The sequence below is a fragment of the Hemitrygon akajei genome, chromosome 8 (assembly GCF_048418815.1).
Source record: "Hemitrygon akajei chromosome 8, sHemAka1.3, whole genome shotgun sequence".
Taxonomy (NCBI): Eukaryota; Metazoa; Chordata; class Chondrichthyes; order Myliobatiformes; family Dasyatidae; genus Hemitrygon; species Hemitrygon akajei.
The window spans coordinates 11,147,126-11,173,832 of NC_133131.1; the positions used below are offsets into that span (position 1 = coordinate 11,147,126).

Sequence of the window (26,707 nt, forward strand, 5' to 3'; positions counted from 1 at the left end):
GCACACTCTTTCTGTGCATCAGATCTGGCAGAACGGTGACTGAGTTAATCCAAAAGCCAATGCTGTCTCCAGTCAGCGAGTACCTATCTCAGTGGGCCTGCTGGTGTGATCTTCTGGTAGTCACAGCAGGATCCTACTTCACAGACAGGGCTTCCACGTGTGTTAATGGCAGTAGGCTGCTCACACACTGAGGCCTACTCTACGAGGCTCACTCTCCTCTCTTGCCCCTTTGACTGGGCATGTTATGAAGCCACACCAAATAACTCCTGGTGGACTCTACATCGGTGCTGGTTTGCCTGGTTAAGGGGTTTAGGGGTCATATATTTGTAGCTACAGTGGGGCCTGGTGCAATACCTCAGGAAGACGAAGCCTGTAGCGAGGGAGTGCAGGCCATTTATTGCCATTGGTTTTTTTAAATTGTCACATGTACCAAGATACAGTGAAGAGCTTGTCCTGCAGGCTGTTCACACAGATCAGATCATTACACAGTGCACTGGGGTAGAACAAGGTAAAACAATGACAATGCAGAATGAAGTGTTAGAGCAACCAAAAGAGTGCCGTGCAGGGAAACGACCAAGTGCGAGATCATCCCCGGCAAGGGCTCCCAAACTTCTTTATGCCATGGACCGAGGGAATCATGGACCCCAGGTTGGGAACTCCTGATCTCAAGCCTCTCTGTCCCGCCCCCCCCCCCACCTTCTTCCCCCTTCCTGTCCAGTCCCGATGAAGGGTCTCGACTGTTCATCCCCCTCCATAGATGCTCCCTGACTTGTTGAAAAGCTTGAGGATCTGTAGGTTAACTGGTGACTGCAAATTGCCCCTGGCATGCAGTTGAGAGGGGAATTGATGGAAATGTGAGTCAAATATAATGGGTTAGTGTAAAAATGGGATTCCCAATGACACTTTGGGACACTGCCACCAACTATGGGTGGAAGATTATGTGTTTATCTCATTTTATTTATTGATTGATTCATAGATAGAGTGTGGAATAGGTCCTTCTGGCCCAGGGATTTGCACTGCCCAGCAACCCACTATCAAATCCACGATCTGGGATCGTGGTCAGGAGTCAGGTGACAGGCAGTGGCAACAAAATGGACCCCTTCAACACAGAAAAGGTGGGAGGTGGGGAGACACGGCGACTGGATGCCAGAACAATACAGGTAACTGATGAATGACTTGATAAAGGTTAAGCAAGTTCTCTCCAGTTCATGGACGCACCTCTCAAAACATTCATTTCCAAAACTCCATTAACGTTCCTCAGCATCCCCCAAAGCCACAGTCTGTCCCACCAAGAGGGCAAGAGCAGTTTGACACCAGCACCCGCAGGCTCCCCGTAAAAGCCACACATCATCCTGAGCTGGAACTACAGCACTGGTCCTTCACCGTCACTGTGCCTAAGCGCCTGAACTGCCTCCCCACGTACTGTGCGCAGCGGGAGCACCTTCACCGGTACCGCCGCAACTCGAGAAGATGGACCAGCACCACCTCTGTCATTTATTTTTTTGTTTCTCTTTCCATGACCCGCTGAGTGCTCTGGGGTGGCATGGTAGCGTAACAGTTAGTGCAACGCTTTCCAGGGGAAACCTGTTAGCGCCAACGATCGGAAGATCAGGGGTCAGTTCCCGGCACCATCTGCAAGGAGTTTGTACGTTCTCCCTGTGACCGCGTGGGTTTCCTTCGGGTTCTCCGGTTACCTCCCACACTCTGAAGATGTAGGGGTTAGGGTTAGTAAGTTGTGGGCGTGCTACGTTGGAACCGGAAGCGTGGCGATGCTCGTGGGCTGCCCCCCAGCACGTTCTCGGGCTGTGCTGGTCGTTGATGCTAAACAACACGTTTCACTTTGTTTCAGCAGAATCAGGCTTAATATCACCGGCATATGCCGTGAAACTTGTTTCAATGTATATATGTCAAAAAAAAAGCTGATCAACATCTGAATAAAATTCTGCTTTTATTTCAGGTTTCTGGTGTCTGCAGTGCTTTGATCTACAATATTGGGAGCATTTAACACCTAATGCTGACCTATCTTGTTTTGCTCTCCACCTGTCATGGGAAGTTCTCTTTTCTTTTCCTCTACCTATAGTTCTGTGCAAAAGCCTTAGGCACATATATAGTGAGGGTGTCTAAGACTTTTGCACAGTGCTGTAGTAATTTTACGTATGGCGCAAAAAACCCCCCAAACTTCATGAAGTATGTGAGTGATGATAAACCTGATTCTGATCTGGGTCTCTATTGCAGACTGAGAGTGGGAAGGAGGCAGGGAGAGGGGAATCATGGTTGGGAAAAGGGGAAGGGAGAGCGACATTCTGTAGTGATTAATAAACCAATATTTGGAGTCAAATGACCTTGCCTGGTATTTCAGGTTTGGGTGTGTCTGCACCCTCTGCTCCTGGCACTCCTTCTCTGCCACCTGTCCCTCCCTCAGCACTCCACCCTCGCCATTCCCAACATCCTCTACTCCCGCCAGATTTACAAACTCACTCTCCGCTCCACATTGACTGGGCAAAAGCTTTAGGCACCCTAGCTATATATGCAGTATATGGCCAAAGACTTACGCGCAGTCCTGCACGTTTCCAGCTTCTCCTGAAAATGACTTCACACAGTTCTCCTCAGACCACCCCCGTGGCAGCAAGCCCCACACTCTCACCACTAATTAACCAAGAAGTCTTACTGCATTTATGAATGCTGAGTGACACGTGCATGGTACATGTAGAAAACAGGTGCAAAACCAAAGGCTTCAAAGGTGAGGAAGATCTTCCTCTGCCCCCTGATGGTATATTTACTGATCGATTAAATTTGCTCCTCAATACGTAATGACAAGGAAAATCAGCACCTATTGTCCTCGGAGACGAGTGTACTCGATGCAACACCGCACACCTTGTTTCAGTCAACTAGCGGCTTGCCACCTCACGTCTACACCGCTTAAGGGGTCAAATCCAAGCCCTTCGAAGTCCAGGCTTGCCCTGGGGCCGGGGGACCGTGTACGCGGGTGGGAGGGTGGACAGGAGGGAGGAACAAGGCCTGTTTTGCTGTAGTTGCTGTGTCACTTGGTGTGTTGTTCTGCCAGGCGTGGTGAGCATGCTATGTTGGCGTCGGGATGTGAGGTAACACTTGCACATCTTTGGGTGTGTTGGTTGTTAATGAAAATGGCGCAGTTCTCTGCATGCTTTGATTTATAGGTGAGAAATAAGTGAATCTGAATCTGAAGGCTTGACTCGCAAGCCCACGTTCTATAGAAGAATAACATATAATTTGAATGGGGTAGTTGGAATGGAAAGATGTGAATCTGCTTTGGTGATGTGGAACTACCAGCCTCCATTTGGCTTACAATGGGAAGTCCTACCAAGAGACAGAGGTGGGAACTGTGGCTGTTCGCTGCCCGACACTGGCAGAGAGATGTTGTTATGGGTTACGGGGCCCGAGTGTTGCTTGCTCACCGGCAACACCCCACCTATTGCCAGCATAACCATCACCCCTCAAATCAGTGGGGCCGGTGAACCTGTTCCTAGAAGGAAGTAAGGGTTAGCTTGTAAACAGAGGAAGGCTTCTGCATTAAAGATCAGCTTTCTGGTCACACCGGGGGGACTGCGGCAAAACCTGAGACCTCCCCACGGGATGAAGATGGACGCCCGTAATGGGAGGGGGCGGAGGCCCGCTGCAGGGGAGTGATTCGGGTATTAGTGGCAGAGGCAATGGATACCCTACCCATCCTCTGCAGAGGAGCCCAAACTGCGACCCGAGCGCATCCCAAGGCAGTGCATGACACTGTTTGCATCTGCAATGGTCAGTGGACTTATTAAAGAAAATTAAAGAACTTTAATTAAGCTTTAATAAAACTAAAGGAGCTTATTCCCTAATGCTATGAGACTACTAAACTCCCTGTCACCACCCAGGCCTCACTACGTATGAAGTGCCAGTACTGTTTACTTCTTAAACTTGTGCCTTAAATGCACCTTATTATGTGTTAATTTATTTGTGGCAATATTACTTCATTTCTTGTGTGTCAGTTGTATGCACTGTGCGCACCTTGGACCAGTGGAACATTGCATCATTTGGCAGTACAAATGTGCACGGTTGAATGACAATAAACTTGAAGTTGAACTTCTCTAAAACCCTGGAATAAACAACCGCTAAAGTATTGATTCAGTAAAAGAACAGTGAGTGGGACGTGCTGGGAGAGTGGCTGTGTCTGAGAACCTGGCGTTCAGTCCAATGTAAGGAGGATGTGGAAAACATTAATCAAACACCAGGAGTATTGAAACTGTGGAACCATGTGGTGGGAAGAGAGAGGAAGGCCACCCAGAATGTTTTTGTCAACCCACAACACATCGGATATCAGCAGGGAATTACATCCCATCTCTTTTGAAACAGGAAGGCTGACCATTCCAAATTCTAAACACAAGAGATTCTGCAGATCCAGAGTAGCACACAAAAAAATACTGGAGGAACACAGCAGGTCAGGCCAGCGTCCATGCAGAGGAATAAAGAGTCATCGTTTCAGGCTGAGACCCCTCATCGGAACTCAATAGACAATAGGCAATAGATGCAGAAGTAGACCATTCGGCCCTTCGAGCCTGCACTGCCATTCTGAGATCATGGCTGATCATCTACTATCAATACCCGGTTCCTGCCTTGTCTCCATATCCCTTGATTCCCCTATCCATAAGATACCTATCTAACTCGTTCCAAATTCTGACTTGCAAGGGTCAAGGATGAAATTTCTTTGCCATATACGTTTACGTGCATCAAAAAACAATCTGCCCTTTGCATGGAGTCACAGAGATATGCACTGCAAAAATGGGTTCTTTCGTCCATCACATCCATGCCAACCTTTTTGCGCAGCTGTGCTAATCCAATTTGCCTGCATTGTCCATATCCTACTACATTTAGCCGGGGGTGATGAACCTGTGGATTTCATTGCCACAGCTGGCTGTGGAGGCCAGGTCATTGGGTATATTTAAAGCAACGGTCGAAGGGTTCTTAATTAGTAAGGTTGTCAGTAGTTACAGGGAGAAGGCAGGAGAATCGGGTTGAGAGGGATAATAAATCAGCCGTGATGGAATGGTGGAGCGGACTTGATGACCTATGTCTTATGGTCTTATACCATGCCTATTTAAGTCTGTCAAAATACCTCTTAAATGCAGTGATGATACCACTGCATTCCAGGTATCAGCCACTCTCAACGTAAATCTTACCCCTCAGATCCCCCTTAAAACTCCCACCACCCACCTGAAGCCTCTCTTCTTTATGATATAGAGTCGTAGAAAAGAATGGCACAGAAACAGGCTCTTTGGCCCATCTAGTCCCTCCAAAACCATTTAAACTGCCTACTCCCATTGACCTGCACCGTGGTGGACCATACCTCTCCCATCCACGTACCTACCCAAACTTCTCTTAAATATTCCACACTCTCACAACCCTCTGAGTGAAAAAGTTTCCCCCCATGTTCCCCTTAAACTTTTCACCTTTCACCTTTAACCTATGACCTCTGGTTGTAGTCCAACCCAACCTCAGTGAAAAAAGCTTGCTTACATTTACCCTACCAAAATCCCTCCTAATTTTTTTTTATACCTCTATTGAATCTCCTCTCAGTCTTCCACATTCCAAGGAATAAAGTCATAATTTTCCATACAACTCAGGGACTCCAGATCCGGCAAAATATTTTTTACACTGGGAAAAGATTTTGGCTCTCGACCCTACCCATACCTCTGATGGTCCTATGTATGCAGAGATCAGTAGTATTAAATAGAAGCTCGGAGTAAGGACCACCTACTCCGCTTCTGAGATTCAACTCTATCACGGGTGGTGAGAAAACACTTGGCATTTATTTCTTATTTTATGCCACGACGCAAACCAGAGAAACAAGATATTGCAATACAGGCGAGGTGAAAGTATTCAGGGATGTCGACAGCTCAGTCAGACACAATATCGTCACAGAGCGACACAGCATGGGTACAGGCCCTTTGAGACAACTTCACAAAGACCTTCACCTTGTTGGGCTGTGTGCCTCTATGTCTACGAGTTGTCCCATCTGTGCATATTACGCAACCTGCTATGGGAACCAAGGGAGGAGATTGTTGAAGCTACAACAGAAATGATCAAACATCCTCTGGCTCAGAGAAGAGGTCCCCTACACTGCCCCATTAACCCTAACCCTCACCCTAACCAGGAAGGCACCGGGCCGTTAACCTAAGGTACAAACTGGAATTTCACGAGCACGTATATTTACTTGTTTACATCTCCAGTGCTCAAGAAGTAAAATAACTCAGCAAAAGGTTGCCTTCGCATTCACAGAGAAAAAACGGTTAAACTGGAAAACATGGTGCCTTCATTCAAGGCAGCAGGGGTAAATCTGGCAATTGTAGGCAACTGAGTCTAAGATCAGTGGTAGGGAAAATAGAAGAAATTCTGAGCAGTAATCTGTGCTTGGATTGAATAGGAATAGTCAGACTGGCTTTATTAGGGGAGATGATTCCTAATTTGATTGAATTTTCTGAGGAGGTGGCTAAGTGTGTCCAAGAGGCTGGGGTATTTGATGAACTTCAGAAAGATCTTCGACAACAACGCCAAAAGCCCAGGGGATCCAAAGCAAGCTGACAGATTGGATTGAAAGTCCCTAACGAAAGCTTGGTGACAGGAAGCAGAAGATAATGGCTTTGTGACTGGGGGTTTGTGACCCCTGGTATTCTCAACATGATCAGTGCTGGAACCACATTAATGAACTGAAGTGAAAGTAGCAGGTTATGATTGGAATGGTCACAGATGACACAACGATTGGTGGTGCTGTTCATAGTGAGGATAATATGCCGTTACAAAATAATATTGATCAGACAGTGAGGAGGACAAGTAGTGGCAGATGGAATTCAAGCCTGAATGATGTGGGGAGATGCACTCTGAGGGGACAAACAAGGCTGTGATGTACGGTACATTGTGAATGGTAGGGCTCTAGAAAGTGCTGAGGATGTCTTGTTGTTCATAGCCAAGGATCTTCGAAGGTAGCCGACAGGTAGGCAAGGGTGGTACTGAAGGCATAGAGGACGCTTGCCTTCGTTAGAGACAGTATAGAATCCAGGGGCGGCACAGTTCCATAGTGGTTAGTGTAATGCTATTACACTGCCAGCAACCAACAGTCGGGGTTCAATTCCCGCCACTGTACATCCTCCTCCTGACTGCCTGGGTTTCCTCCCACATTCCGAAGACAATACAGGTTAGGGTCACAAACGTGAGAAGATCTGCAGATGCTGGAAATGGGGGGGGGGGGGGGGGAGGGGAGGGGGGGGGGGGAGAGAGAGAGAGAGAGAGAGAGAGAGAGAGAGAGAGAGAGAGAGAGAGAGAGAGAGAGAGAGAGAGAGAGAGAGAGAGAGAGAGAGAGAGAGACACACACACACACACACACACACACAAAATATGCTGGAGGAACTCGGCAGGCCAGGCAGCATCTGTGGAAAAGAGTACAGGCGACGTTTCGAGCCGAGACCCGTCATCAGTCCTGCTGAAGGGTCTCAGCCTGAAACATCGACTGTGCTCTTCTTTCTCCACAGGTTAGGGTTAGTTGTCTGTAGAAAATAAAGGGGCATGTCTGCTGCCGTCGCTGTTTGTGTTTTCCGCTGAACATGGTGGGCAGGCTATGCTGGTATATTTCAGTCAGCTTCCCGCTAGGGACATCCATCTCTATGGGAAAGAAACTCCTCTTACAGCTAAAACGCTCCATCCCAGATAATGTCCTGGTGAATCTCCTGCACAAACTAGCCAGTACAATCCCGGCATTCCCATAGTGTAGGAACCGGACCCGTCCACTGTGGCTTGACTGGCAGAACTGATGTTTATGTCATTTGTTCTTTATGTGTCATGTCATATTGATGTCCTTCCATGATCATGATTGTTCTTGGAAATTTTTTCTACAGAAGTGGTTTGTCATTGCCTTCTTCTGGGCAGTGTCTTTACAAGACGGGTGACCCCAGCCATTATCAATACCCTTCAGAGACAGTCTGCCTGGCGCCAGTGGTCACATAACCAGGATTTGTGATCTGCACTAGCTGCTCCCATGGCTTCACGTGACCCTGATCGGGGGGCTAAGCAGATACTACACCCTGCCCAAGGGTGGCCTGCAGACTGGCGGAGGGAAGCAGTGCCTTTCGCCTCCTTTGGTAGAGACGTATCTCCACCCAGCCACCGTACCCCGATGCATACGTGTGATAAATAAATGAATCTGAACCTGATCTGTTATGTCAATCTTCCACCACCTACTGCTTTTAAGCTGTCCCAATGAGTTAGCCTAAAAGCCATCACTTACTTTCTGTCAACTGCACACCCAGAGCTCAGTCCTCTGTCTCTGAGCTTAGAAAAATAGAAGGCTGTGGGTAAGCCTAGTAATTTCTAAGGTAGGGCCATGTTCGGCACAACTTTGGCCTGTATTGTGCTGTAGGTTTTCTATGCTTCTATGTCTTATCTATTCACTCTTTAGATATGGCCAAATCACTGATGTTTACCACAAAGCGTTAGGGACCTAGTACCTGAAGTTTCTCAACTGGGAGATCTCCTTTGCAGACTCTTCAAAGATTTGATATCCACATGGCAGTGTGGCGATAGAACTGCACAAGATCTTAATGTACCAACAATGTGCAATTGCTACACCTGCCCCTTCACGTCCTTCCTCACCGTCATTCAGGGCCCCAAACATTCAATTCAGATGAAGCACCACCTCACCCGCAAGTCTGTCAGGATCATCAGTGGCACCTGGTGCTCCCGGTGCAGCCTCCTCTGCATCAGGGAGACCCAACGTGGATCGGGGGAACCGCTTCGTCGAGCACCTTTCGTTCCGTCTGCCGCAACAGGCAAGAATTCCCGGTGGCCACCCATTTCTTCCCATTCCCATTCTGACACGTCTGTCCACGGCCTTCTCTGCTGCGTGATGAGGCCGCTCTCAGGTTGGAAGAACACCACCTCGTATTCCGCCTGGATAGCCTCCAATCTTTTGGTATGAACATTGATTCCTTTATCTTTTGGCAACTTCTCCCCCTCCCTTTCTCTCTTTTTTCCATCCCCCCCATTCAGATTCCTCTCTCTCCCCTTTTCTTCACCTACCCATCACCTCCTTCTGGTGATTGAACCTCCTCCCCTTTCTCCCATGGTCCACCATCACATTCCATCTTCCTCAGGCCTCTACCTATATCCCCCACCCACCTACCTTCCCCCTCACATGGTCTCACCTATCACCTCCTTACTCTTCTTCCCCCTTTTTAATTCTGCTGTCTTTCCCCCTTCCTCTCCTGTCCTGATGAAGGGTCTGGGCCCAAAATGTCAACTATTCCCTCCACAGATGCTGCCAGACCTGCTGAGTTCCTTCAGCATTTTGTGTGTTGGTCCTAATGTGCTCGCCTTGCAAGGTTTCTCTTTCTAAAGGCAGACATTTTCTCCCACTGTACTTACTTTCTTTTAAAAAACAAAGTATATATTTTTCTTGGGCTCCAGTAATCTTTCCGTCAATTTCCCTTTGTTACTGCTAATCAAGCCTGGATGATTGCTGGACGATAGCATTACAGGCTGAGCCATGATACTTATTATTCACTGAATTAGTTTAGCTCGATGCAGGAAAGAGAGTCCCATTTTGACAAGAGCTTCATCAGGCTTCACAGGGTCACCACACAATTGCAAGGACCCAGTCCATCCTGAGCAGCTTCAAATAACACAGATGGTCTTGAAAGGCTTTGAAGGTTTTTTTTTCTCTGATGTGAGTGTTTAAGGCTCCATGCCCTTGGGTGTTTAAACAGTTCCCAGTGAAGTGGCTAATTAATTGAGCAGGGGAACCATCTGAAGGCACTTAGCACTGAAATTAAAAGCAAAAGAAATCAGCCAACAAATGTGGGGCTGGGTCCCATCCCCTCTCTCCTCAGATTTAGATCACAAAACAAGAGAAAATCTGCAGACGCTGGAGATCCGAGCAACACACACAAAATGCTGAGGGAACTCAACAGGCAAAGAGTACAGTTGACGTTTCGGGCTGAAACCCAGATGTATGTATCACAGGTATGTAGAAACACACCGTGAGATGTGTCACTTGTGTTAACCACCAACACAACCAAGGATGTGCTGGGGGCAGCCTGCAAGTGTCGCCACAAATCCCAGTGCCAACGTAGCAAAGTTCAAAGTCAAAGTAAATGTATTATCAAAGCGTGCGTGTCACCATATACTACCTCGAGACTCGTTTTCTTGCAGGCATTCATGGTAGACCACAGAAATACAACAGAATCAATGAAAAAACACACAATTACCGACAAAGAATGGACACGCAAAAGACAAACTGTGTAAGTATTAAAAAACTAATTAAAATAATATATAAATAAGATTGAGAACAAAAGGTATAGAGTCCTTGAAAGTGAGTCCACAGGTTGTGGAATGATTTCAGAGTTGAGTGAAGTTATCCATGGAGCCTGATGGTTGAGGGGTAATAACAGCTCCAGAACCTGGCGGTGTGGGACTTCTTTCTGACGATGGCAGCGAGAAGAGAGCGTGATCTGCATGGTGGGGGGTCCTTAATGATGGAGGCTGCTTTCCTGTGGCTGTGGTCCTTTTAGATGTTCTCAGTAGTGAGAAGGGCTTTTCCAGTGATGGACTGGGTTGCATCCACTGCTTTTTGTAGGCTTCGCTGTTCTTGCGCACTGGTGTTTCCGTACCAGGCCATGACGCCACCAGCCAAGACACTCTCCACTAGAGTTTGTCAAGGTTTTGTGCTGAATCTGCACAAACTTCAAAGAAAGTACAGGCGCTGCCCTGCCTTCTTCGTAATGGCACTTACGTGAAATGATCCTCTGCAACGATAACGATACGTGTAAAAGCCAACCAGTGGTGTAGTGGCTTCCACACCGGATTTCAAGGAGATTGGTCCTGGGTTCGAATCTGCCCGTTTCCTTGCACGCTTTCCATGTGCTGGGCTGAGCATCAAGCTAGCAACTCGGCCTCGTAAAAGACAGAGAAATGCTAAAGAAATGGCAAGGTTGCCTCCTGATGCGCCGCAAGGCACCGAGAGGAACAAAGCAAACACACACAGCCAGAGTGCCCAAGACTTGTTGCACAGTACTGAATTCGTCAATGCGGAGCGGAGAGCAAGTTTGCAGATCTGGTGAGAGCAAAGGATGTTGGGAATGGCGAGGGTGAAGCGCCACGGGAGGGGGTGTGGGACAGGTGGCAGAGAAGCAGTGCCAGGGGCAGGAGTGGCGTGGGTGCAGACACACCCAGTCCTGAGACACCGGGCAAAGTCATTCGATTCCAAACAATTGGTTTATTGATCATTAAAGAATGTTTCTCTGGTGCTGCCTGCTCCCTCCCCTCTCCCTCTCCCTGCACCTTCCCAGTCTCAGTCCACAATAGAGACCACATCAGGTTTATCATCACTCATGAAATTTGTTTTTTTTTTGGCAGCAGTACAGTGCAATACATAAAGTTATTACAGTACTAAGCAAAGGTCTTAGTCACTCTAGCTATATATATGTGGCGAAGACCTTTACACAGCACTGTATATGGCCATAATACTCACCAGAACGACAGAATACAGTGAAACAGAACATGGCAGGCAACAAAGCCACGTCCCTGAAACAAGCCCCATTCCTCTCTCCCTCCCACCCACGCAAGAACACCCACTCGATCTCTGCCCCTTATCATCTTATGACACCTCAGTCAAGTCACCTCTCATCCTCCTTCACTCCAAAGAGAAACACCCTAGCTCACTCCTGCTTTCCTCATACAACAAGCTCCCACGTGTCTCAGATGGTGTCTGGGTGTGGAGGAGATGTACCAGGACACTTCCTGGAATACACACGCTTTCTAATCCTGGTAAATCTTATCTGCACCTTCTCTAAAGCTTCCCACTTCTAGTTATTACCATCAGACTCCTGTAAGAGTGTGGATAACTTCACTCACCTCAACTCTGAACTGGTTCCACAACCGACACACTGACTTTGAAGGAATCTACAACTCATGTTCTTAGTATTTTTTTATTTGTACAATTAGTCTCTTTTTGAACATTGGTTGTTTGTCAGTCTTTGCTTATTATATAGTTTTTCATAATTCCATTGTATTTCTTTATTTTCATGCAAATATCCGCAAGAAAATGAACCTCAAGGTGTCATATATGAAATTTGATAATAAACGTACTTTGACTGCTTCCTAACAGTGAGACGACCAGCACTGCACACAAAATGCCAAGTGTAGTCTAACTAGAGTTTCATAAGGCTGACGAGGGCAGGCAGAAATGGCCCTCGTGGTGCGTGAGGAGGGCTTGATAAGTTGGTTGGACTCCGCAGCAGGACCCCACACTGCACCCATTCAGAGCAAAGCACCCACCTACTGAAACAAACCCTCTCGTGGGGGGGGGGGGGTCCACAGGCATGGGCACTGCCCTGACTAAAGCAAGCATTGCAGCCCCTCCCCGGACAGCCAACAGCTATTTATGTCTCAGGTCTAAGTACGGCAAACATCTGAAGAGAAGGCTTGTGCCTGGGACCAGAAGGCTCTGCTTCAGAATAGAGGGACACCCAGTTGGAACGGAGATGAGGAGGAATTTCTGTAGCCAGAGGGTGGTGAATCTTTGGAATTCATGGTCTCAGATGGCTGTGGGGGCCAGGCCATTGGGTATATTTAAAGTGGAGGTTGATTGGTGAAAAAGATACAGGGTTGGAAAACCTATCAACTTCCCAGCTCTTCACTCCCCCCCTCTCCACTCCTGGTTTCACCTATCACCTACCACCTTGCACTTCTTCCTCTTCTCCCCCCACCTTCTTACTCTGACCCCTCATCTTTTCTTTTTCTCCGGTCCTGAAGAAGGGTCTCGGCCCCGAAACTTCCACTGTACTCCTTCCCACGGGTGCTGCCTGGCCTGCTGAGATCCTCCGGCATTTTGTGCGCTGCTCGGATTTCCAGGATCTGCAGGTTTTCTCTTGTTTGTGGTTGACAGGTTCTTGATGGCGTCAGAGGGGGTGGGCAAGAGGATGGTGATGAAATGGTGGAGCAGCCCCAATGGGCCAAGAGGCCAGATTCTGCTCCTTTGTCATATGGTCTGATGGGGATTTGCTGGCATCTGAGATGCCACACGATCACTCTACCCACATAGTGCTTTGAGAAGATCCAAGCAATAAGCTACTTTTGGAAACTTTCTTTGACCAATGTCTGTACCCCCGAAGGGTTGACATGCGGTTGGACAGGATCTTCCCGTCTGCCTGAACCTGGTCCTTGTTCTACGCTGCCTCTGAACATTCTCTCCCATCCTCTTCCCTTCTGCAGGACTTCCCTCAGACACTTGGGTGGTTTATTGTCACTATCCAATATGTTGCTGGGACTTAAAATGCTCAGGTGAGAAATACGGATCAGGGTCAGCCTTGACCTCAGTCAGTGCAGTCTGGACTCAATGGGCCGAGTGGCAGGCACTTACTTTCCCTCGATGGGCCAAGTGGCAGTTTTTCACTGGAGGGGTTCTGAGACTGGGGGGTGGTGTGGGGGGGGGGGGGGGGTGAATGATAAGCAGATGGGAGGAGGGAAGAGTGGACAAAGCAACTCCTGATGAAGGGTTTCGGCCCGAAACGTCGTCACTACCTCCTCCCATAGATGCTGTCTGGCCTGCTGAGTTCTGCCAGCATTTTGTGTTTTTATTTATTTCCAGCATCTGCAGATTCACTCGTGTGGCCTTCTGTCTTCTTTGACCACTTTAGCTTGTTGGCTGTTGAAACATTGGAGGTGGCTACAAAGAAAGGCTGCCTGTTGGGACAGGAAGCTGATCACTGGTAGGAGGTGACATCTGAACCAGTTGGAATGGGAAATCAGGAGCAACATACAAAATGCTAGAAACATAGAAAATAGGTGCAGGAGTAGGCCATTCGGCCCTTCGAGCCTGCACCGCCATTCAGTATGATCATGGCTGATCATCCAACTCAGAACCCTCTACCTGCTTTCTCTCCATACCCCCTGATCCCTTTAGCCACAAGGGCCATATCTAACTTCCTCTTAAATATAGCCAATGAACCGGCCTCAACTGTTTCCTGTGGCAGAGAATTCCACAGATTCACCACTCTCTGTGTGAAGAAGTTTTTCCTCATCTCAGTCCTAAAAGGCTTCCCCTTTATCCTTAAACTGTGACCCCTCGTTCTGGACTTCCCCAACATCGGAAACAATCTTCCTGCATCTAGCCTGTCCAATCCCTTTAGAATTTTATACTTTTCAATAAGATCCCCCCTCAATCCCTCAAAGGAACACAGCAGATCACATAACATCAATGGATGGGAATAAGCAGTCAATGTTTTGAGCTGAAACCCTACGTCAGGCCTGGAAAACAAGGAAGGGGGAAATTAGCCTTGGAAGCAAAGCCCAGGAAGCAGGGTACCACATAGTTGTTAACTGGAGAGGGGTCATGTGGTAAAATTGTCGGGAATTTGCCCAACAGGATTTGCTGGTGTTGGGTCACCCAGATTTCCAGGATCAGGGTTATTATCATTGGCAGATGTCGTGACATTTGTTGTTTTGCAGTAGCAGTACAATGCAAAACACAAAAAAAATCACTATAAATTACAAAAAGAATAGATATTTTAAAGAACAGTACAGAAAGAGAGCTAAATAGTGAGGCAGGATTCATGGACCATTCAAAAATCTGATGGCAGGGGGCAAGAAACTGTTCCTAAAAAAACTGAGTGTGTGTCTTCAGGCTCCTGAACCTCTTCACGATGGAGCTGGCTGAGTTTACAACTATCTACACCTTCTGACCCTGTGCACTGGCGCCTCTGCACCAGACGGTGATGTGACCAGTTAGAATGCTCATTTGTAGAAACCTGCAGTGTCTGTGCTAGTACGGCAGGAGGAAAACTTGGAGGAGAACTTAACAGCTCTCTCTCTCTCTCTCTCTCTCTCTCCGTGTCCATGCCATGCTATTGGCCAACGATAACACATTGAATTCTGGCCATTCCTGTACCAAAACTGAGTTCTCTGACAGCATCTACAGCCTAAGCTCTTGATATCACCTCCCAGCCCCTGTCACTACTTCTGCTCTTCACTCCCCCATCTGACTATCAAACCCCCTCTTGCCTGGACCTATGTACCACCTGCCAGCATTTTTCTATCATTTCCCCAAACCCAGGGGAAACGGTATAGGTTCATGTCATAAAAAAGGTTGGGAATCCCTGGCTAACCACTTCACGTTGTCTCTTTTCGTCCAGATGAAGAGTCTCAACCCAGAATGATGACAGTTCATTTCTCCCACAGATGTTGCTTGACTTGCCAAGTTCATCCACCTTCCTGTTTGCTGCTTCAGATTGTGGCATCTGTGGTCCCTTGTATGTCCACTACTCCTGATGACCCGATAGTGCTCAAAGTAACAGGACATATCTCATACCGTCTGCAGCCCAATACTCCTCAAAACCCACAGCCAGAGCAAGATTCATTGACGGCACAATGACATAGCAGTTGGCATAGTGCTTTACAGTGCCAGTGATCAGCTATCTGGCTTCCATTCCTGCCATCTGGAAGGAATTTGTACGCTCTCCCGAAACCACGTGGCTTTCCTCTGGGTGCGCTGGTTTCCTCCCACATTCCAAAGATGTACAGATTAGAGTTAGTAAACTGCTGGCGCAGAAGTACGGCAACACTGCCCCCAGCACATCCTCGGGGTGCGTTGGTCGTTAACGTAAAACAACAAATTTCACTGTATGTTTCGATGTACTTGTGACAAACAAAGCTAATCTTTAAATCTTTGAAATCCTCACAGTAATAAAATGGTATCGCACGCATTGCACTCTCCACCTCATTCCGCACTGATTTAATGATCTGAAAAGCAGCAGCAGCCGCCAAGAACTATTTAAGGACTCCATATATAGTCTAAACAATCCTGGTGTGTGTCAGTGGTAATCCCACTGCCAGACAGGCACCATCCTTTCTGATCCCTCTGACAACAGGAGATTCAATTAATGCCACAAACTCTTCGCTCAGTACATTGTATATTATTGTTTTGGGCACGGTTTGTGTAGTTCAGAATCAGAATCAGGTTTATTATCACCAGCACGTGTTAACCTAGCGGCAGCAGCACAATGCAATACATGATTATATAGAGAAAACAACTGAAGTAAATCAATTACAGTAAGTATGTATATTAGCTAGTTAAATTTAAAATAGAGGAAAAACAGAAATAATAGAAAAACAGAAACAAAATGAGGTGGTGATATTGGATTCAACGTTCATTTAGGAATCGGATGGCAGAGGGGAAGAAGCTGTTCCTGAATTGCTGAGTGTGTGCCTTCAGGTTTCTGTACCTCCGTCCTGATGGTAGCAATGAGAAGAGGGTGATGCAGATCCTTAATAATGGATGCTGCTTTCTGAGACACTGCTCCTTGAAGATGTCTTGGATACAATGGAAGCTCGTACCCAAGATGGAGCTGACTAACTTTACGACTTTCTTGTAGCTCCTTTCGATCCAAGTGAGCTCTTTGTGGAATAGTTAACAGGTGAGAAAAGCCCTGATGATCGTGGCGAGTTATTTACTCACAGGACACATGCCGGCACTCTTCTGCAAAGCTCATGTGAATCAGCTTCACTGGCAAAGCTATAAACAGAATGTTTCACCCAGAACCCTGGGTTGTTCTCAATAGTCCTAGTTGAATAAGGTGGTCTACGCTTAAAGGGGGAATTGGTTACCTTGTATGACATCTATATGGGATGCTCTACATTTACAATTCTGGGTGCCCCACCAAGGTGCTCCTTTCCTCTGCTAGCCTGCAGATCACCCTTAAGGTGTCACATCTGTTTAGCACCCTGATCAGAGTCACATGAAGCCACGGGAACAGGTGGTAGATGGTCGTGTGAGCAGCCGGTGCATATCACAAATCCTGGTTATGCGACCACTCTCGCCAGGCAGACAATCTCTGAAGAGTATTGATAATGGCTGGGGCCATCCATCTTGTACAGACGCTGCTCAGGAGGAGGCAATGGCACACCACTTCTGCAGAAAAATTTGCCAAGAACAGTCATGGTCATGGAAAGGCCATGATCGTCTACGTCATATGGCACAGCACATAGTGAACAAACAATCCAGAAAGAGGCGAAAATTAGGATTCTGAGGCCTGCCTCACCACCGGCCTATGAAATGCATTGGAATTTAATTACAGGAAAAGAATCAGGCCTTTCGGCCCATTGAGTCTGCACCACCATTCAATCATGGCTGATTGTTTCTTTTAACACCATTCTCCCACATTCTCCCCTTTCATCTTAATCCCCTTATCAATCAAGAACCTATGAATCTCTATAGTAAATACACTCAACCGCTTCTACAGGCAACAAAGTCCACAGATTTACCAGCCTCTAGCTGAAGAAATTCCTGCTCATCTCAGTTTTAAAAGGATGACCCTTTATTCTGAGGCTATGCCCTCGGATCCTAGACTCTTCTGCTAAGGAAGACATCCACTCCATATCCACTCAGTATCTGGTAGCTCTCAATGTAATTCTCCCTCATCCTGCTAAACTTCACATCAAACCTTCCTTATAAGTTAAGCCTTTCATTGCTGAGATCATTCCCGTAAACCTCCTGCAGACATTCTTCATTAGATACACGACCTAAAAGCTTCTCACAGCATTGCAAAGGTGGTCAGCCTCAGCAGTATATCCTTGCTTCTACGTTCTACTCCTCATGAAATCAATGCTTGGAGAACCCAATCACCAGGAACTTCTGGAAGCAGCAGGGTAGGAGCAAACTTTCAACACTTTCCCACTTTTCTCAGCACAAAATGTCTCACTTTCAAGAACTTTACTTATGTTCTCAATATTATTTATTTATTATTAATTTTTAATATATTTGCAGTTTGTCTTGTTTTGCACATTGGTAGTTTGTCAGTCTTTGTCTCTCATTGATCCGATTGCATCCTTTGTTCTACTGTGAATGACTGCAAGAAAATTAATCCCAGGATTGTATATGGTGATGTACATGTATTTTGGTGATAAATTTACTTTGCTGAGACAAGACAAGATCTGCCCATGATCTTTTAGGTACACTACTGTTCCCCCAAATCTTCCCTAATCACTAATGGTTCAGCACAAGCAGGCAGTGGAACAAAGTTCAAAGTACATGTATTATTGAAGTATGTGTCCTATATACAACCTTGAGATTTGTCTCTTTTCAGCACCCACAAAACAAAAGAAACCCAATAGAACTCATTTAAAAAAAAAGACTGTCAGACACACAATATGCAGAAAAAAACACATCGTACAAACAATAAAAGTAAACAAATAACATTCAGAACTGAAGTTCACAAAAGTGGGCCACAGCCACAAAACCTTTCATTACGGCAGGCGATCCGGGAGCCATCGCCTCAGTTCAGCCCAGAGACAAAAAAAGTCTCACAGAGCAGCAAGCTGAATGCCGGCCTGTCCCTCTCCACCAGACTCAACACCCTAACCTTTTCAATCTGGCCAATTGATTAAACTGGCCAAACCCCAAGTCGTTTCTCACTCTCGGACCTGGGCCCTGCTGTGTCGATGTGTTCTTGGGCCTGGGCCTTGCCATCGGAACAAGGTGTTGGGGAAGGAGAACCCGGCCCCAGAGGACTGAAAATGGTCTTCACTCAACTCTGGCTGAGGCTACAGCTTGATGGGGTAGATATTGAGAAGTTTTCATGAGTAGGATAGTTATGAAAAGGGTGAAATATTTAAGGGTAATTTCTTCATTCAGAGACTGTTGTAAGTGTGGAACGAGCTGCCAGCTGAGAAGGTGGATGCAGGTTCTATTGCAATATTTAAGAGAAGTTTAGATAAGTATGGATAAAAATGGCATTAGGGGATACGGTGAGCGAGCAGGTAAGTGGACATGAGGCTAGGTTTAGATCAGCCATGTGATCTCCTGGACCAGTTTTCGATAGCCTGGATAGGTCAGAGAGGAATTTTCCAGATTTTTTCTCCTCAATTGGCAAATCGGTTTTTCTTCCCCGGGTGATCACATGGGTTTGGGCGGGATGAATAATAAAATAAAATGGGCGGCATGGTGCCCTGTTGGTTGGCACTGTTGCCTTGTGGGATTCGATGAAAACTAGAGATAAGATTGGATCAGCCATGATCTTGTTGAATGGCGGAGCAGGCTTGAGGGGCCGATTGGCCTACTCCTGCTCTTATCTCTTATGTTCTTATGTTATGTTCTTATGTACATGGATGGGAGGGGTATGCAGGGCTATGGTCCAGGTGCAGGTTGATGGGAATTGGTAGAGTAACATTTCAGCATAGACTAGATGGCCCGAAGGGCCCACTTCTGCTCTGTAGTGTTCTATTATTCTAAGACTCTATGAGGGGACAAAACCACAAAACATCTAAACAGAGAATGTATAAATGTATTTTTTTCATAAGGTGGTGAACCTCTGGAATTCTCGGTTCCCAAAGGTGCTCAGTACATTTCAGGTGGAGATAGATAAATAACTGAAAAACTGAGCAGGATGGCTGCATCCTTAAAGACATCCTCTATGGTAAGCTGGCTTCAGGCAAGAGAACCGCTGGCCGCCCACAGCTGCGCTACAAGGATGTCTGCAAGCGGGACATGAAGGTGCTGGACATCAACCTGAGTCCTGGAAGGAACCTGCAGTCGACTGCACCAGATGGAGAAGCATTCTGGAACAACACCTTAAGGCAGGTGAGGAAAAATTCCTGACAGTGGCAGCAAGAGAAAGGAATGCTCCATCTCCAGCAGAGTTGAGGCCACTTTTGCAACAAAGACTGCCACTCTCACACCGGTCCCATTCAAAAGTTAAAAGCTCAAAGTAAATTTATTCTCAAAATACATATATGTCACCATTTACAACCCTGAGATTCACTTTCTTGCAGGCACACTCAATAAATCCAATAACCATAATGGAATCAATGAAAGACTGCACCAAATGGGTATACAACCAGTCTACAAAAGGTAACAAACTGTACAAATACAAAAAAAAATAACAATAATAAATTACCAATTAATATCGAGAACATGAGATGAATTCTTGAAAATGAGTTCATAGGTTGTGGGACCATTTTAGTGATGGCAAGTAAAGTTAACTTTGGTTCACGAGCCTGGTGCTTGGGGGGGTAATAACTGTTCCTGAACCTGGCGGTGAGAGTCCTGAGGCTCCCGTACCTTCTTCCTGATGTACTGAGTGGTGAGGGTCCATGATGATGTATGCTGCTATTACGTGACAATGCTCCGTGTAGATGTGCTCAGTGGTGGGGAGGGCTTCACCCGTGATGGACTGGGCCGTATTCACTGCTTTTTGTAGGATTCTCTATTCAGCCATAGACGGTGCTGCACCAACAACGTAGATAGCTAGGATGCAACGTCCATGGTTGACCTCCACCAATTGGGGGGGGGGGGCACTCACAGAAGAACTGGGGGATTTGGCGAATTGGTACAGAAAGGAGTTGAGGCCGGTGAAGATCACCATGATCACATCGAATGAAGGGACCCAGTGATGGCTCCTGCTCCAAGATACAGAGGCAAGAAATGGCACTGCCAAATAGATCAAAATGGGAGGGAAGGGGACACAACACAAATGATAAGGTGATCAGTTGCCTGGCAGATATGAAAACATCAGGTACCCTTTGCAATCGCCTCCACACTGTTGGCTCTGAACTGGAAAATAAGTCCAACGGGAATCAGTGTTATTATCATGATTTCGTACGGATCTCATACAGGGATTGAAAACAGATCACCCTATTCAACACGGACTATTGATAACAACCCAGGGGTCCGGGTGAAATGCCCCCAGCACAATCTTTGGACTGTGTTGATCATTGATGCAAACTGTAGGCTTCATCGTTTCAATGTACATGTGACAAATAAAGCTGCTCTTTCATCCTTACTCAGTCTCCTCTCATCGGAGACTGTCTCAACCTAGACCCATGCTCTAATGTCTTCAAGGCATCATGGTAAGGCAGTGAAAAATCACAGTGGTTCCAACGATGAATGTTTCCAATAGCAGAAGGGTATGTAAGATATAGACAAGTGTTCAGTAACAAACTGAGTCATGAATAGATTGGACTTGCTGTCTCTTTACTTTGAGCCTGCTGATGCACTCACTCTGTGCAACCACTGCCACGGTTAACTGGATTTACATCAAATGTTTACAACAGTTTTGACAGTTCTTTCATTAATATTAATGACTAATCGGCAGCAAAGGGTTGCATTATTTTTAGTCCTCTCTAATTGGGTAGACATTGCTCATCTGTAAACCAAATGAGACAATCTCTGTAGCCATGGAAACAGGACCACAGTCTCTTCGCTAACCGTCACTTGCATTAAAATATCACCCGCTACAAAAAGGCTACTAGGAGCGAAGGGTTTGAAGGTGTTTTTCCTGCATGCTGCCTCTAGGAGCCATGTGTAGCGTGACTCGTACACCATCCAGCCCTGGGGTATTAAATTGTCTTGGAGCTGAAGCTGGACGTACTCAGGACCATCAGAGAGGCTGAAAACCTCAAAGATGAGACTTTTTCTGAGGTGGTCACAGCCGGAGTGCGGGCTTTAGAGAGTAGGTGGGTGACCACCAGGAGAAGTATGGGGTGCAAGTAGATAGTGAAGGATTCCCCTGTGGCTACCATCAGGGAGGAGGTACAGGAACCTGAAGGCACACAGTCAATTAATCAGGAATAGCTTCTTGCCCTCTGAATGGACATTCAACCCATGAAACCAATCACTACTTGTTTAAATTTCCATTCTTGCAGTACTTACTTTATTTAAATTTAAAAACATATATGCAAATCTTACAGTAATTAACAGTTCTTATTTCATATTGCAATGTTCTGCTGCTGCAAAACAACAAATTTCACAACATATGCCACGATATCAAACCTGATTTTGATTCTGGCCATTCTCCTCAGCAACAAGTGTACCCCGTTGGATACTGCTGGGGAGGGCTGGGGGGGATGACCTACCAGGGCACCACAGCAGCAGCCAGGCCAGTAACACTCTGACCAGCTCTGAGGCTCAGCAGGGAAGGGTAAAGTCAGGTAGAGCGACAGTGAGAGGAGATTCGATGGTCGGGGGGACGGACAGGAGATCCTGTGGTCACAACAGAGACACTAGGATGGTGTGCTACTTCCCAGGTTAAGGATGTTCAAAGTGACTGCAGAATATTCTCAACGTGGATGGTATGCAGCCGAAGGGCATGGTACACACGTAGGTGGAAAGGGGGAAGAGGTTCTAGGCAGTGAGTACAGGGAGTTAGGGAAGAGGCTGTTGAACAAGACCTCCAAGGTAGTAATACTGGATTACACCCAGTGCCACGTGTTAGCCAGGGCAGGAAGAGGACGATGGTACAGATGAATGAGTGACTGAGGAACTGGTGCAAGGGGCAGGGTGTCAGATTTCTGGATCATTGGAACCTCTTCTGGGGAAGGTATGGCTGGTACAAAAAAGACCAGGTTACACCTAAACCCAAGGCGGACCAATGTTCTTGCAGGTAGGGTTGCTAGAACTGCTGGGGAGCATTTAAACTAATTTGGCAGGGGGATAGTAACCGGCTTGACAGGGCTGAGGATGGGACAGTTGCTATTCAAGTAGTTGCCGTGTGTGGTGAGACTGTGAGGAAGGACGGGCAGATGATAGGGCAAAATTGCAGTCAGTGAGATGAGCTGAGGTGTAACATGGGGCCAAATTGAAAAAGGTGATGAGTACAGGACTGAAGGTGTTGTATTTGAATGCACACAGTGTACGGAATAAAGTAGATGATCTTGTAGTGCTGTTAGAGATTGACAGGTATGATGTTGAGGGCATCACTGAGTCATGGCAGAAAGATAATATGTGGGAGCTTAACATCCACAAAGATATGCATCGTATCGAAAGGAATGGCAGGTAGGCAGAGGAGGTGGGGCAATATACCTTCTAAGGTGTGTGCGCATCTGTGTGCATACATCTTTTGCTACAAGCGCACAAAGGAATTAAACTGCACGCAAAAAGTTGTCACCCTCTACCTCATTGACATGTTAAGTATATTTCACGATCGCACACAATCACATTTCCTTTTCCGGTTTCTGATGAACTTGCGATGATTTGCCTGCATATTTTATACTGTTTTTATTGAAGAAGTTATTCAGTCTGCACTTGTTGTTGTCTCTGGGGAAAAACTGCACAGCACAAGATTTTTGCACAGACTGGTCATCACAAATTAGAGGGAACATTGGGTTGGGGTGGGCTGTGTTGATAAAAAATGAAATCAAATCCTTAGAAAGAGGTGACCTGAGATCATAAGATTTAAAATCCTTGTGGGGAGAGTTAAGAAACTGCAAGGGTAAAAAGAGTTATATATAGACCTCAAAACAGTAGCCAGGATGTGGGGTATAAATTACGATGGAAGATAGAAAAGGCATGTAAAAAGGGCAATGGGGGATAGTCATGGGGGATTTCAATATGCATGTAGAGTGGGAAAATTAGGTTGGTGTTAGATCCCAAGAGAGGGAACTTGTAGAATGCCTACATGATGACTTTTCAGAGCAACTTGTGGTTGAGCCTACTAGGAGAAAAGGCAATTCTGGACTGGGTGTGTAATGAACCAAATTTGATTAAGAAGTTTAAGTTAAAAGAACCCTGAGGAGGCAGTGATCATAATTTGATAGGACTCACCATGCAGTTAAGAGGGAGAAGATCAGGTCAGATAAAGCTTTAGAACAGAGGTGAGGAGGAATTTCTTTAGCCAGAAGATGGTGAATCTGGCCATTCATTGCCAGATAAAAGCAATTAGGTATATTATAAAACGAGGTTTTTTTTTTACATACTTGAAAAAGCTTTTACTATTCACTTTGAAATTCTTTGCAAGCTTGCTTTCATATTTCATCTTTTCCCTCCTAATGATTATTTTAATTGCTCTCAATAGGTTTTTAAAAGCTTCCCAATCCTCTATCTTCCCACTATATTTTTGCTTTGTTGTATATCCTCTCTTTTGCTTTTACAATAGCTTTGACTTCCCTTGTCAGCCACAGTTGTACTATTTTGCCATTTGAGTATTTCTTCATTTTTGGAATACATCAACCCTGCACTTTCCTCATTTTTCCCAGAAACTCAATCCATTGCTGCTCGTCATCCCTGCCAGCAGCTCCTTCCAGTTTACTTTGGCCAGCTCCTCTCTCATACCACTGGAATTTCCATGACTCCACTGAAATATTGCTACGTCAGACATTGAATTTCAAGTTCAACTCAATCATATTGTGATCACTGGCACCTAAGGGTTCTTTTACCTTAAGCTCCCTAATTGACTCCTGTTCATTACACAACACCAAATCCAGTATAGCCGATCCCCTAGTAGGCTCAACGACAAACTGCTCTAAAAAGCCATCTCTTAGGCATTCAACAAACTCACTCTTGAGAGCATTACCAACCTGATTTTCCAATCAACCTGCATATTAAAATCTCGCATGACACTCATAACACTGCCCTTCTGACACACCTTTTCTATTTCCCGTTGTAATCTGTGGTCCACTTCCACTTATATACAGGTTGGGAGGCCTGTATATAACCGCCATCAAGGTCCTTTTACCCTTGCAGTTTTTTAATTCAACCCACAAGGATTCAACATCTTCTGATCCTATGCCACATCTTTCTACTGATTTGATGCCATTCTTTACCAGCAGAGCCACGTCACCCCCTCTGCCCACCTTCTTATCCCTCCGATACAACGTGTAACCATGGAGATTCAGCTCCCAACTACAACCATCCTTCAGCCATGATTCAGTGATGGCCACAACATCATGCCTGACAATCTGGAATAGTGCAACAAGATCATCCACCTCATTTCTTGTACTCCATGAATTGAGATACAACACTTTGAGTTCTGTATTTGCTATCCTTTTTGATTCTGCATCCCTAACGCACAGATACTCACCCTGCTGGCTGCAACTTCGTCCCATCATCTGCTTGCCCTGACAGACTGACTGCACACTATCTTTGTTTTTTTACCATCCCCCTATCCTGAGTCCCTTCACTCTGCTTCCCATCCCTCTGCCAAATTAGTTTAAACCCTCCCCAACAGCTCTAACTATCCTGCCTGCGAGAATATTGGTCCCCCTCGGGTTCAGGTGCAATCTGTCATTTTTCTACAGGTCATACCTCCCCCAGAAGAGATCCCAATGATCCAAGAACCTGAAGCCCTGCCCCCTGCACCAGCTTCTCACCACACATTTATCTGCCAGATCATCCTGTTTCTACCCTCACTGGCGCGTGGCACAGACAGCAATCCAGAAATTACTACCCTGTAGGTCCTGCTTCTCAGCTTTCTGCCTGGCTCCCTAAATTCTCCCTTCAGGACCTCATTTCTTTCCCTCCCTGTGTCATTGGTACTCATATGAACCAAGACATCTGCCTGCTCTCCCTTCCATCCAAAATGCTATGGATGCAATCCGTGACACTCCTGACCCTGGCACCCGGGAATCAACATACCATTTGGGTGTCCCGTTCTCCTGTCCGTTCCCCTGACTACTGAGTCCCCTATCACTACTGATTCCCTTTTCTCCCTCTTTCCTACCCAGGTGCAGTGCCAGTAACCTGATCTCTGTAGCTTTCCCCAGTAATAATATAGTTTCTTTTCGAAGTTCAAAGTAAGTTTATTATCAAATTACTTTACCACATACTACTGAGTTCATCTTACCGAAGAACAAAGATATGCAACAGAATCAATGAGGACCTAAACAGAAATACCGACAAACAACCAGTATGCAGACGACAAATATATAAAATATAATAAAATAATTACGCGAATTAAAAATACTCACGGCATGAGTTACAGTCCTTAAAAATGAGTCTATTAGTTGCAGAATCAGTGAAGTTATCCTCATGGCAGTTGCAGCAAGCCGAGACCCTGGAGAGAACACTCCCATTTTTTCTTTCAGCCTTGGCTGTGAGATCTTCCGCAGCCAGCAGATAGATGGGAAGGGGAACAACTCACTGCCCTTGTGTGACTGTGTGGAGAGGCTCCCTGGGCAATAACCCTGGTCCAGCCTCTGTGTTCCACCAGCCCCCAAGTCCGAAGCCTCTGCTTGCTGACAAGGCCCATTATGTTTCTGCCCAAGGCATCTCCTGCTCGTAGAACTCAATTTCCTTTTCAAATGCGACCCTAATTTAAATAAGTTCCTTGTAATTTGAAAGGGATCAGCTGAAGATGCGTTGTAAAGTCACACCAAAGGGGGGGAGGGGTGGGTGGGAACCTTATAGGCACTGGCATCACTGCCCGCACAGTCTCTTAGGATTCTCTCATTAACACAGATACCAGAGCAAACTAGCCCTGTTGAGAGCTCACCTATCACCAGAACAATTCCTGATAATTCCCTAACCTGTCATGAAGCACACACAAACACACACACACACACACACACACACACACACACACACACACACACACACACACACACACACACACACACACACACACACACACACACACACACACACACACACACACACACACAGTTAGTGGCTGAATCATTAAGTCAGGAAATATGTAAGGCATAAGACCCTAAGACATGGGAACAGAAAAGGACCATTCGGCCCATCAGGTCTACTCCATTTCATCATGGCTGATACATTTGCCTCTCAGCACCAATCTCCTGCCTGCTCCCCGAAACCCTTCATGCCCTGAATCTACCAACCTCTGCCTTATATATACCCAATGACTTGGCCTCCACAGATTCACCACTCTCTGGGTAAAGGAATTCCTCATCTCTGTTCTAAATGGACATTCCTCTATTC

The 26,707-nt window shown here is 46.3% G+C and overlaps 1 protein-coding gene across 24 annotated transcripts in view; it reads right to left on the reverse strand.

Annotated features, from left to right (window-relative positions):
* msi2b (musashi RNA-binding protein 2b) overlaps positions 1 to 26,707 on the reverse strand; it is a 621,405-nt gene that overhangs the window by 46,312 nt on the left and 548,386 nt on the right. The gene's annotated exons all lie outside the window — the stretch shown is intronic.